This window comes from Zingiber officinale, chromosome 1A, assembly GCF_018446385.1.
Source record: "Zingiber officinale cultivar Zhangliang chromosome 1A, Zo_v1.1, whole genome shotgun sequence".
NCBI classification, from domain to species: Eukaryota; Viridiplantae; Streptophyta; class Magnoliopsida; order Zingiberales; family Zingiberaceae; genus Zingiber; species Zingiber officinale.
Genome location: NC_055987.1, coordinates 139544261 through 139559080, shown reverse-complemented (window position 1 = coordinate 139559080; position 14820 = coordinate 139544261).

Sequence of the window (14820 nt, the reverse complement as noted above, 5' to 3'; positions counted from 1 at the left end):
CACTAAGACTCCCTAAGCTCTAAGCTAGTGCGAAGCAGGGAGGGAGTAAACTGAATGTCAGTGCCACCAACTCTGGTGGAATAGGTGCTATCATCAACCTTTTCAAGGTTGTGATAGAACTGGGCATACAAGTCTTGATTCACTGTAGTGGTGTAGTCAACCAATTTATCTAGATGATAGTAGTCTATCATCTGGACTGCGTGGAGATAAAATTGGGCAAAATATTCCCTACCTATATACCTAGGTTTAATGGACTCAAAGGTGAACCTAGCAAAATCTATCCTATGTTGCTCCGAGGGGAATCTAGGGTCCGTGGAAGGGGCCCTAGCCGGTGTAGGATCAACAATGCGATGTTTCCTATTTTTGACAATATAAGGAAAACATGCAGAATAATTACAAATACAAACAATAGGGAGGTGTAAGATATACCTAGGAGGCATTGTAGAGGGGGTGAGGGAGTTGCAAAGGGTTGAAGGCGCCTTAGGGGAGGATTTCGCACGAGAATCGTGTGCTTTGTCTTCGGGAGAAAACGAACAGAGAACCTTCTGTTCGTGATCATATTTTACGTTGAAGGCGCCTTAAGTCGAGTTTAAGGCACCTTGAAGGATCGGTTGGAGGCGCCTCGTGCTAGGTCGGCGGGATTTTTCCTACCTCTGTTTAGGGCGCCTCCCTTGTGTGGGAGGCACCTTCTGAGAGGCGCCACGTGTTTATTACTATCAATTTTTTTTTCAATAATTTTTTAAACGTTATGTTAAGAAAATTTAAATTTTGAAAGGGGAATTTTAGGTTAATTATTTTTGAAGTTAATTTAAGTTAATTAATTTGAAAAATAATTTAAGTTAACTAATTTTGAAAAAATAATTTAAGTTAATTAATTTTGAAAAATAATTTAAGTTAATTAATTTTGAAAAATAATTTAAGTTAATTAATTTTGAAAAATAATTTAAGTTAATTAATTTTAAAAAAATAATTTAACTTAATTAATTTGAAAAATAATTTAAGTTAATTAATTTTGAAAAATAATTTAAGTTAAAAAATAATTTAAGTTAATTAATTCTGAAAAATAATTTAAGCTAATTAATTTTGAAAAAATAATTTAAGTTAAAAAATAATTTAAGTTAATTAATTTTTAAAAAAAATTTAAGTCAATTAATTTTGAAAAAATAATTTAAGTTAATTAATTTGAAAAATAATTTAAGTTAATTAATTTGAAAAATAATTTAAGTTAAAAAATAATTTAAGTTAATTAATTTTGAAAAAATAATTTAAGTTAATTAATTTTGAAAAATAATTTAAGTTAATAAATTTAAAAAATAATTTAAGTTAATTAATTTTGAAAAATAATTTAAGTTAATTAATTTTGAAAAATAATTTAAATAAAAAAAATAATTTAAGTTAATTAATTTTGAAAAATAATTTAAGTTAATAAATTTGAAAAGTAATTTAAGTTAATTAAATTTTGAATTAATTTTAATTACAAATTTAATTATGAATTTAATTTTAATTACGAATTTAATTTTAATTTAATTTTAATTACGAATTTAATTTTGAATTAATTTTAATTACGAGTTTAATTTTGAATTAATTTTAATTACGAGTTTAATTTTAAATTAATTTTTATTCCTTAGTCATCTCACCTGATCTAAATTTTCAATCAGGGAATCTTATATTTATTGTGAGATGAATTATGGTTCAATTTTAGGGTTTAGTTTAACTTTGTGTTAGATTCAGGTTTAGCTTTAGGTTCAACAAGTGTTCTTTGGATAAACTTCTGGGCTATGGTGAGTCACAAGGACATCATTAAAGTAACCATACCTTCGGATTTTTCCAAATAGTCCTACCTATTAAACTTAGTACAAAACCTTGGTCTAACTAGTTAGGATCCATAAAGGGTAGCTTCGGTCAGTTCCACTTAGCCAAATATACCAGGTCGAAGCCATATCTTCCTAGACATGCGATGACTAAGTTTTCCGAACGTACTATCATCCAATACTTCACCAGTACCGTGGGTCAAGTTAAACCTAGCACATTTTAATCTAACCTTAATTTCCCAGTCGGGTAATCTACTCTTGTTTACCCTTATCGGGTGGATTAATTTCGGAGATGCCAGCTATTCTGGAGTCTTCCTTTGGATTTTGATTTAGTTTAAATTTAGTATTAATTTTGAAAAATAATTTAAGTTAATTAATTTTGAAAAATAATTTAAGTTAATTAATTTTGAAAAATAATTTAAATAAAAAAAAATAATTTAAGTTAATTAATTTTGAAAAATAATTTAAGTTAATAAATTTGAAAAGTAATTTAAGTTAATTAAATTTTGAATTAATTTTAATTATGAATTTAATTTTAATTACGAATTTAATTTTAAATTAATTTTAATTATGAATTTAATTTTGAATTAATTTTAATTACGAGTTTAATTTTAAATTAATTTTAATTACGAATTTAATTTTAAATTAATTTTAATTATGAATTTAATTTTGAATTAATTTTAATTACGAGTTTAATTTTGAATTAATTTTAATTACGAGTTTAATTTTAAATTAATTTTTATTCCTTAGTCATCTCACCTGATCTAAATTTTCAATCAGGGAATCCTATAATTGTTGTGAGATGAATTATGGTTCAATTTTAGGGTTTAGTTTAACTTTGTGTTAGATTCAAGTTTAGATTTAGGTTCAACAAGTGTTATTTGGATAAACTTCTGGGCTATGGTAAGTCACAAGGACATCATTAAAGTAACCATACCTTCGAGGTTTTCTAAATAGTCCTACCCATTAAACTTAGTACAAAACCTTGGTCTAACTGGTTAGGATCCATAAAGGGTAGCTTCGGTCAGTTCCACTTAGCTAAATGTACCAGGTCGAAGTCATATCTTCCTAGACATGCGATGACTAAGTTTCCCCAACGTACTATCATCCAATACTTCATCAGTACTGTGGGTCAAGTTAAACCTAGCTCATTTTAATCTAACCTTAATTTCCCAGTCGGGTAATCTACTCTTGTTTACCCTTATCGGGTGGATTAATTTTGGAGGTGCCAGCTATTCTGGAGTCTTCCTTTGGATTTTGATTTAGTTTGAATTTAGTTTGATTTTATTTAAATTTAATTTGAATTTAATTTAAATTTAATTTAATTTAGATTTAAATTTAATTGAATTTAATTTCATTTTTAATTTAATTTAAATCTAGTTTTATTTTTATTATTTTTCTTCTAGCTCCCCCTGGATCATAGCCTCGATATGGTTTATCGAGATAATGTATTTGATCCTTAGGAACCCAATATTGTCCAAGTCCAACTTGATTGATCAGGTTGGACTTGGGGACCCATGCTTGGATCATTTTTCTATTTGTTCTTTGTATAAGTGATAAATATGATTTATATTTCTTTTCCGATTTGAATCTAGTCCAGTTCTATTGTAGATTGCCCTTTGTGTTCTAAAAAGTAGGTTAAGGTTCTTGGAACCCAAGGAGAATCGTTCTAATATTTTCTCCAAATCCTTGACCTGAGTTTTGAGGCTGGAAGTCTCTTCCTCAAGTTTTTGGACTTGAGTCGAGTTTCCAATCTGAACTGGTTCAGTCAAAGATTCGGAGTTAGTCACTTCTTTAAGGACATCTACTTCCTTTAGAAGTGACTTAATTCTAAGATTAGACTTAGCTAATTTTCGTAACAAGTAATTAACTAGGTTGTTAAGTCGAGGGATACTTACAGAGGGATCGGGCCCTTCGGAAACAGATGCGGATCAGTGGCTTCTTTCCGATTCTGCTTCCGACTCGCTCTTAGACACATCGATCTGGTCTCGGGCCATCAGGGCAAGAAGGCTCGTCTGTTCGAGCTCGTCGTCGGTATCCTCTTCTGAAGATTCTTCAAAGGTTGCTTTTAGTACCTTCTTCTTTTTTTGCTTCTTTGCATCCTTCTGATTGGGGTAGTTGGCCTTGATATGCCCCTTCTGGTTGCATCCGTAGCAGGTCACCTCAAACTTGACCTTTGAGTTCGGTTGACCCTCCTTTGATTGGACTGCCTTCTTTAGGTCTTTCTTGTTGAAGCCCTTTTTTTTTCTTGTAGAACTTCTTTACCAAGTTCACGAGTTCGGTTGTTAGATCATCGTCTTCATCGTCTGAGTCTGGTTCTGGTTCCGACTCTAGCTCGGTTCTTCGTCGTGATCTTGGTTCGCGTGTTCTACTGGTACCTGCAAGCAAAGCTACACCTTTCTCGGGTGGCTGTGTATTAGTTTGCTCATGAAGTTCAAATTCAGAAAATAATTCGTCTAATCTAATGGAAGATAAATCCTTGGAGACTTTGTAGACATCTACCATTGATGCCCACAATGTGCTCATCGGAAAAGCATTAAGTGTGTACCTTATGATGTCCCTGTTCTCGACCTTTTGCCCGATCGCGTGGAGGGAATTTAGGATGTCTTGTATACGAGCGTGAAGTTGGCTGGTCGTCTCGTCTTCCTGCATTTTCAAATTATATAATTTATTGAACAAGAGATCTCTCTTGCTTACCTTAGTGTCGGAGGTGCCCACGTGGAGTTCGATCAGCTTCTCCCAAAGCTCTTTTACGCTGGAGAATAGTCCAACTCTGTTGAGTTCCTCCTTGGTCAGTCCGCACTGGAGGGTGCAAGTTACTCTGGCATCAGCTTCCACCTTCTTTATTAGGGTCGGTTCCCATTTTTCGCAGGGTGTCGGCTTGCCGTCTTCGTCGGATGGCAGTTGTAGTCCAGTCTTGATAATCATCTACGTGTCGAACTGTGTCTTGAGAAAGGTTTCCATTCGCCCCTTCCAATATCCGAAGTCTTCTCCGGAGAAAAGTGGGAGGCGAACGGTGCTGAAACCTTCTTGTTGGGCCATTAGTGATATGCAACAACAACAAAAAAAATAGGAATATCCCAAGACTAGGTCTTGGATTAGCAGTGCGAGAAATAAAGTTAAGAATTTGCGAACTCGAGTGGTGTTGCACCAGTCTCGAGCAAAAACCAATTCGAAAAATTGATTAAAATATAGCTATTAGGCTAATTCTAATTGACTCCGTAAAAACTAAAAATACCATGTAAAAAAAACTGCGTGATTGGTGGTTGCACCAGATCAACGCGACTCCGCTCTGATACCAATTGTTGGATCGAAAGCGCTAGAGGGGGGTGAATAGTGCTCATGGCTATTTCGTTCGTTTCAGAATCGTAAAACAATCGAGTAAATAAACGCAGCGGAAAAATAAAGGAGCACACGCTAACACAAGTTGGTTACTTGGTTCGGAGCCTGTGGCGACTCCTACTCCAAGGCCCGCGATCGTTGATCGCTTCCGGTGGGGAACAACATAAGCTCAAAAGTTGTTATTACAAACTAAGTACAATGTAAAAGCAGTAAACAAACTTTATACCGACAACTAAATACAGAAAGCTGAAGCTCCGGGTCGTCGGGATCTCGTTGCAGCACTTCGGGATCGTCTCGTAAGCAGCTTGTAGCAGAAAGATCGCTTGGAAGAAGTTATGCTGAGCTGCTGTTCGAAGTCCCCTTATAAACAGTGCTGGAGGCGCCTCCAAGGCTATCCGAGGCGCCTTCAACGAGCTGATTCAGCCGCGTAGATCAGCGCAGACTCCTTCTGCGCTTATCTTCCTCAAGGCACCTTAATGGCTAGTCCAAGGCGCCTTGAACCCTAGCTCCAAGGCGCCTTCAAGTCCATATAGGGCGCCTTCAGCGTTTTTGGACAGCTGGATTCGGCTAGCACCCGAGGCGTCTCAGACACTGTTCATCCGAGGTCTGAGTTGCTCCTTTATTCCTGCAAATTGTGTTAGTCTCAAACACAAACTCTGCAAAATAAAGTTAGCACAGAAATAATATGATAGATAAACTTGACAGTCGTCAGACTGTCCGGGTCTGACTTCGGATTTTCAACCGGAAACCCTAGGTTGACCCGACGCCTACTGTTCCCTCTACGGGGAACGCGTCCTCACCTACTCCACTCAGGAGATTTACCTGTTGCCAGTACGATCCTCCAGATCGACTGGACTTTTGCTCAGCGTTCGAAGCTTCCGGACTTTCTGCTGGTCTAGTCTTTCACCTGGTTCGCGACACCAGGACTTTCCACCTAGGGTTACCCCCCCTAGGACTTTTGCCTGAAGCTCTCGACTCGCCAAGGCTTTCCGCATAGGGTTACCACCCCCTATGACCTAGGGTTACCACTCCCTAGGGTTTTCCACCTGCCTAACCACAGCTAGGACTTTCCTGAAACACTCAATCAAGTGCAGTAGATCACACAACAACTTAACTTTGAATTCCTTTGCCATTATCAAAACAACAGTCGATCGTCGGATGCTTCCCACACCAACAAGCAGGAGGAGTAGAAAAAGGAAAAGTACTCGGAATCCTAATCGTCATAAATAGGATAAATCGACCGGGTATAGTAAAACAATTGATGTTGAAATTAGCATAGCAAACGGAACTTGGTTAGAAACTATCGGACAAGACTCATAAATATAAGTATGAACTGGTCGGTCACAATAGACCGGCCGAGATGAATACTATTTTAATATGTCGATCAGAGGTTTATAATGGTAAGTCAGGTGACATCCACCATAATGAACCATATGAAATTTAGCTAAGTATAATACATTAGATGATATTCATAAATACAAGTCTAAATTAATCGAGTATAATAAATTGACCGATATTGAGAATATTGCAATAGGACTGTGCTAAATTGAACGGGACTTAATCAACTACAAAGTACTGGACGGTATTGGTCCATACTAGCATGCATCGACCGGTCATAGCAGAACGGTCGAAATGGAGGATATTATAATATGTTGAGCGAAGTTTTATGGCGGTCGACCAGGCGACATTCAACATACTTAAACAAAACAAACAATCACCATGAGGAGGAACAGGTTTAACAATAAAGAGGAAAGTTCAACTTTACATAAATTTACTAGACTGTCATCACAAAACCCTAGTCCATCTTACAAGGATTTGAATTCAAGTAAGAAAATCATTCTATGGTCAGCTGGGGAAATAGATCAGGAGGCCTGTTATCAAGAAGTTTGCGACGGTTTAGGAAGTTAGGAGGGGGATCGCGAGATAAGAAGTTTTCCTCTCGCAATTATCGCATTGCCCCTTCAACTCCAGAAGTGAAGGCTGCTAGGATCGTCTTCACGATCGACCTGTTGAACTCAGTAGATTTAATCATGATAATGGCCCTATCCTTGAAGCGAGTGTCTTCATTAGCCTTGTAGACGACCAAAGCTGTCTGGGAAGTTTTCAGTTCGGCTTCTTTGGTGGAGACCTCGATTTTAACTAAATTTAGAGAAATATTCAAGGAAGTTATTTCGTCATCCTTCAGCTGCAAGGCCTTAAGTTTATCAGCCAATGTCGACTCATAATCAGCCTTTAACTTGCCAAGCTCAGTTATCCGTTTCTCCAAATTGGAAGTTAATTCTTTGTTAAGATCCGTAGCTGATTTGAACTGCGACTGGAGACTTTCAATTTGGACTTCAAGTTGTTTCTTGGAGGCAACGGAAAGTATGGCAGAAGATAACTCAATAACTTGCTGTTTCAGCTTGTCGTTCTCGGATCTCAGCTTCTTGTTCTCGTTGTATAAATTGTGCATTAGCCGAGACAAGCCCATATTTTCTATCCATCGCTAGAAATATGATAAAGGGTTACGACATAGTCATTAATGAATAACAAGTAGACACTAATAAACATACCTGATTTTCACTATAGGAAAAGCGATCAATTGCTTCGGGAGTGGTAAGTTCTTCAAAAATAGGACGAACCTTCTCCTAAGCATTAGTAAAGGAATCTCCTAGCAATATGGGGAGGATGGGAATGGCAGAAGAACCCGCGAAGAAAGAGGAAGTAGGAATAGAAGGATGAGCAAAAACTAAATAAGAAGAGGGTGAGGAAGGTAAGGATCCGGATTATGGAATAGACAATGGAAAGGTGAAAGAAACATCACCAGGGGCACTAGTGCTGGAAGAAGGTGAGGCAGGGAAGGTGAGAGAAGGATAGAGCTCAGTCAAAGTAGGTTCATCGGAAGGAAGGTCGGCAGGAACAAAACCTTCTGAGACAAGTTCATCGGCGGGAAGGATAAGTCTCCTTTTGGGAGGAGGAGCCCTAGTAAGCTTGTGCCCCGGGCGTTTGTCGGTAGCAACTTCAGCTATCGATTTACCAGAGCTCCCAGGAGACGTGAGTTCAATGATAGGAAGGGGGGCGGCTGATGAGGGAGCAGCAGCTACTGGTGAAGGAATAGTCGGCAAAGAAACAACAAAAATTTCTGCAGGAAGGCCTTCGAGAGCCTCAGGAACCACCTGAGAGCTGGAAACTTCAACCAGAGGAGTCGGATCTTCAACTGGAGGCGGCAGAGTAACGACAGCAAGAAGCTCTTGTTCTTTTGCACGAATTGCATCCTCTTCCAGACGCAGTTCTTCATCGATTAAAGCGGAATAAAAATTGTCCACTACAAAGATAGAAAAAATGGTTTAGTTAATAAAAATCAATAAGGAAGAAGCAGAATTTTACCTAAAGAGCCTTGTGTAGCAGGCTTGACAGGGCTTAGACCAAATAAGTATAGAAGATCGACCCTCATCCACTTAGGGATAGAAAGCTGACGACATAACAATTTTTCATAGTAAATAGGAAAAGAAGGATGAAGATGAAACTCTCTGACGTCAGGCAAAGGAGGTAAGGAGGATTTCCAAGCATAAGACCAAGGAATGCGTCCTGAAAACTTTATGAAGAAGAAACGAGATTTCCAAGCTTTAAGAGACGAGGAAATATCCTCAAAAAGGACCATCTTAGTCCGGGATTGGAACAGGAAAACACCAGGTTCCGAACACTTGGGGTAAGAAAACATGAAGAAATTTTGAGGAGTAGGAGGGATATCTAATAAACGAAATAGCATGTAGGTTCCACACAGATAACGAAAGGCGTTAGGGGCAAATTGCTGCAAAGGAATATCAAAATACTAACTCACTTCGATTAGGAAAGGAGGAATGAGAAACCTTAAACCCCTTATCAATTGGTCCTTGAAAAAAGTCATGCAATTAGCGGGGGGACGATGAGGATGATCATCTGGTTTCGGGATTAAGATACTATATTCCTTGGGGATTTCATATTGACGGCGGATGGCGAGTCTAGCATTTTTATCAAAGGAGAAAGACATTTGGACATACCAAGGAGTAATCGTTTCCTCAGCCATAGACAGCAGTAAAGGTTGGGGGAACAGCAGGTTACTTACTGGAAGCAAGAAAGAAGATCGCCGGAAAGCGGTGAGCGTGAGGTTTGATCAAAGACTGCAGTGAGAAAAGAACGCTAAAGCAAGAAAGGAAGGGACATAGTTAATAAGAATACGAAGGGTTTAGGGTTTAGAAGATATACAACCGTCGTTAGATCAGAACACCTTTTTCTCAATAGACGTTGAGGATTATAGAAAGAGGGCAAACGTTCATGTGACGTGGCAAAGAGAGAAAAGATATGTGTTACATAATCATAAAGGAGCATTTATGTTGGACGCGACAAATCGAATCATGCTGGGGTTGGTAGCACCTCGTCATGCGTCTCCTACATTCTCTTGCTAGTGAAAGGCCAATCACAAGCAAAGAAATTCTGAAGAGAAGACGTGGTTTACTAGGCATAATAAAGGAAGAGGGATTGAGTTTAACTAAATTCAGGTTAAGGACAAGAAAAATAAGGAAAGTTATTTGGGCATAAAGCACGATCCCAACTAATGTCATTATAAAACATAAACTAGCATTGATCGAAATAATGTTAATTATAATATCGGTTGGCATAACTTTAATTATAATAGATAAGTATAACATCAGCCGAGATAACCTTGTTTATGATAAACAAGCAAATACCGGTCGGTATAACGTTAGCCACAATAGATAAGTATAACATCGACTGAGACAACCTTGTTTGTGATAAACAAGCGAATATCGGTCGGTATAACGTCAACTATAATAGGTAAGTACACTAGCGGTCAGGATAACCTTGTCTATGATAAATGAAATAATATTTGTCGAAATGACAACGTTTATGATATACAAGAGGATATTGGGTAAAACATCACGTCTATTATTATAAATTAGAAGGATTCAATAGAGTTACCCGATCCAATACGAAAGATTGTTTGAATTTACATTTAGAATATGATCAAATACATAACATTACATTTCCTCCTCAGAATATTAAACCTCGAAAGGTCAACAAAAGTTACAAACATAAGCTCTCGGGATGCTTAGAAAATTTCAGTCCCACCGGAGTCAAACTTGCCAGGGAGCAGAAGTGGAAATATTTTACCCGACACGAAGGAAGCTTGCCCAGGCGACAGAAGTGACAATATTTTGCCCGGGACGAAGAAAACTATGAAGCAGGGTGATCTCAAGGGCATGGGGAAGGGGACAAATCTCTTCAGGCCCTAGTGCAAAGGTGACTGAAAGAGCCTCTCCCCTGTTCGAGCCCTAAAGCTCTGCTACCAGAGCAACCAATCCTAACCCAAAGGTAACATGGGCTACGCGTTTGTAGCAACATCCCTGGGCTATTGAGTTGGTCCTCCGTAAGTAAGGAGAATTCCTCTGAAGCTAGTTGAGTCTCCAGAGCAGTTGCGCCTTCGGTTGGAGATTCTAAATCTCGAGAAAAGTCATTTTTTAGGATGGTTTCTCGAACCATGGAGTTAGCTAAAGCAAAAAACTTGAATAAACTCATGTATAGAACTCGCCTTGTCCAACAAGAGTCGTCCCCAAAGAGGGGGATCTAAGGTCATATTCTCAGCAAGAAAAGATGGCGAGGAGGAAGAAGAACTGAGGTAGGTGATGAACGAAAAGATGGTGGTAGCCCTATTTAAAGGATCAAAGGACCTAATGAATCACTATACTAAGGTTCACGGGATCACTATACTCAGGTTCACAAGATAGTTGTACAAAAATTGTAAGGTCACTTCGGTACCCGTGAAAGAATCACGGGTAAGAAAAAACAAAATCAGACATGTGTCTAGTCAGTCGACTACACCTCCTTCGACTAGACTTGAAGGAAAGGCTAGTGCTATGGGTTAGGTTTCGTGGATCCCCGGTGAGGAAGGGAAAGAAGATAGCCGAGTTGAGAAGATAGATTAATATCAGTCGGGATATGTTTCCAAGTAGATAAGCCAATATCGATCAGGATATATCTCCAAGGAGGTAGGCTAATATCAGCCAAGGTATACCTCAAAGGGAATAGGCCAATATTGATCGAAATATACCTCTCGGAAGGTAGGCCAATATCAGCCGGTATATGCCTCCAGGGAGGCAGGCCAATATCGATCGAGACATACCTTCAAGAAGGAAGGCCAATATCGGCCGGGATATGCTTCCAAGGAGACAGACTCATATCGACCAAGATATACTTCCAGGGAGGTTGGCTAAGATCAGCCGAGATACACCTCAAAAGACGAAGGCCAATATCGGCCGGGATATACTTCCAAGTAAGCAGGCCAGTATCGATCGAGATATACCTTCAGGGAGGAAGGTCAATATCGGCCGGGCTGAATAATACCTTGGAAAGATATACCAATATTGATCAAGATTACATACTCGATAAAATATAGCCCAGCGTTAGCTGGGATAATAAACCTAGAAGGGCACGGACAGGCATTGCCCAAGGAGCCTCATGAGATGTAATAATAATTGACCAAACCTAATTAAGTTCAACTTCGACCTATATAAGGAACATTGTTGTAACAACCACCCTTCTTACTACTACTACTACTCTCTAAGAGTGACCGTTACTTATCTACTAACTCTACTTAACCGATTTATTAAAAATCTCTAGGAAAACCCTACCGAAAAATTTCGGCAGAATCTCCCCTGTACCGGTGACCATTTCCCATAATACAAACAAATAATAAACCATCAGCCACATGCGGCTGGTATAAGTACTTCATAACCACGCAGTAATAATATCATAATAACTAAAAGGAAACTATTCTAGCAATAGTAAACAAATAGAACTCCAACGATAAGACATACCAAACTACAAGTGCGGAATAGACTCAATTACAATCTCAACTTCATTATAGCATTAAAAGAGAACTAAAATAACTAAACAGAAAAGTCTTGGCAAGTTGCCAGCTCATTCTGGATCTCTCCATAGTCCAGCCATCACACACCTTCATCACCACCACCTTGTCGCCTTCCTTGCTAAATCTTTTCCTTTCCTTTATCTGCAGTAGGAGGAAGTGCAGTCTATAAGCATAAAGCTTAGTGAGCGCTATCTACTCACAAAAACTCGATATGCATGTATATAAATAAAAACATGCTAAAACTAAATCCTAACATATAAAACTACTCATGCTCATATATAGCAAAGAAATCATGCTAACTGAAATACTAAACATCTGTAGTTCATCATGCTCATAAACCAATAAAAGAAGCATACTAAACATGTAAAACTACTAAACATGTAAAGATAAACATGTAAAGCTAAACATGTAAAAATACTAAACATGTAAAACTAAACATACTGGATAATCTAGTAGCAAGAAACAAATAAAACTATTACTGCATGCTTCAAATAACAAGAAACTAAACTTTCTAATTCTAAACATATTTGAAGCTTGTTTCATTTGTTTCAAAACTTATACTTTAATACTTCAAAATAATAATAAACTTCTTTTGGGCCCGGCATTGTACCACTTAGCGCGCTTTCTTAATAAGAATCGAGGTAGCTAATCCCGAAACTACTAAGATACTTCTAGGCCTTGTGCCTAGGGGCATCTTGGAGCCCATCCCTTGGACCTTGTGTCCGGTACATGCCCTTTAAAAGTAAAATACTTTCTTTTTAACTATAACTTCTTTATACTTGCCCTTACTTGGCATTTAAGCAAACACCTTGTGTGCGCTTTTGATATTCAATATTCTGGAATTGAAATCAAGTCTAGACCTTAGTCTTTCTTGCTTATAGTTCTTAAAGACAGAAATTCATGCTTAGGTAAAAGCAAAGAAACTAATAATTGCATGCTCAAGATATTCAAATAGCAAAAGAGACTAGAAAGTATCACCGTGCACATCTAATGGCAAAGGAAACTGATCATGCTTAATTATTAGTAAATGGAAAATTGCTCATGCTTATAGAATAACAAAGAAACTAAGTTTGCAATGGTATTAAATAGACTTGATCACGCTTAATATATATCAAGAAAGCTCACACTAAGTACTTGGATTAAGGGCTGTTCATGCCCAACTAATAACAAGTGAAAGCTAGAAAAATCTGCTTATGCATATCTAATAGCAAATGGAAGCTACTGTGTTCAGCTAATAGAAACCGAACCTAAGGTTGTTCATGTTATTCAAGAAAACCAAGAAACTAATACTACACTTAGAAGGAATTTAAATCTGTGTCAAAGAATTAATAACACAAAGTCTAGCAACATGATAAGGGTTAATAACACTAAGTCTAGCAGCATGTTAAGGATTAATAACACCACCGAACCTGCACAACAAGCTCCAACTCAAGCTAAAACCTGCTGGGATAGGGTCATATGGAAGGGTGTACTTTGCAATTCTAGACAATGAAAAGCATGTTGCTGTGAAAAACTTGATGCTTCTGAAGATGGCTCAAATGATATCCAGATTAAAGCATGAAAATTTTGTTGAGATTCTAGAATACTGTGTGGAAGGAAATATGTGTCCATAGGCCTATGAGTTTGCAACTATAGGCTCTTTACATGATGTTTTGCATGGTATGGCTATAGCATTTATCTACTATTTCGTGTACAGCAACAGAACAACTTATAACATAACCCAATTTCATCTAACATCCAATCCTAATTCATGAATGACTAACTAACCAATTCCTACAACAATTCAACAGGAGAGCAAAACCTCTTCATAGATTAGATCAATGTTAACTATCAGGCTGTAGAATCTGGCACGCAACTTATACATTCATCTAACAACTCGGCTAGGCATTTTTGCAAACAGAGAACGATCGGAGAGCTCGCAAAGAAACCTTGAGGAGAATCAAAAAATCCACCGAGCATAAACCCAATTCAAAACCAAAACCAAGTCGCGAAACGACTCCTACTGCAGGTGAGAAGCAACTCACCTCGGTTCCTTGGACTCACAGCCGACGGGAAGATTTCTAGGGTTCGGAGAAGTGCCTCCTCGGCGACTCCTTCGCCTCCGCGTGTCCTCTTCGACGAGAGGGATTCGTAGATGTGAAGATCTCACAAAGGAACCCCTTGGTCGGCCCCCCGGAGGAGAAGCCCTGCGTTTCCGCCCGAGACTATCGCGCGCCGTTCGCGAGCCAGAGAGGAGAGGTTCGCGAGCGAGAATTAGGTCTCGGGAAAAAAAATAAGCCCTCTTTTATAACTAGGGTTTTTTTATTAAATACTATACCTTAAATATTAGTCGCTGCATATCTGATCAGCAATAACCGCTGGCACAGCTGGTCAGCCGAGTTTTGACCCAAGCCAAAGGTCTCGGCTTCAATCCCTCAGCCGCGCACTTTTTCCCAATTTATTCCCTAATCATTAACTATGCTATAAATTTAATTCTCACCATATAAGGTTAACAAAATCGTGTAGCTCAGCTGGTTGGGCCGGTTTTGCTTGGGTCAGTCCGACCCGAGATCGTGGGTTCGAATCTCACCTTCAACATTTTTTTTTTAAACTTCTTTCTTTTTGTAACCCTACTAAACGACCTCCAAAAATTACGTAAAAATACTCTAAAAATTCCTAAAAATCTCTAGAATATTTTAAAAGTATTTCCAATTATTTTTATGGACTTTTAGAACTTGAAATAGGAAAAATTGGGTCGTTACAATTGTTATATTAAGCTATCTA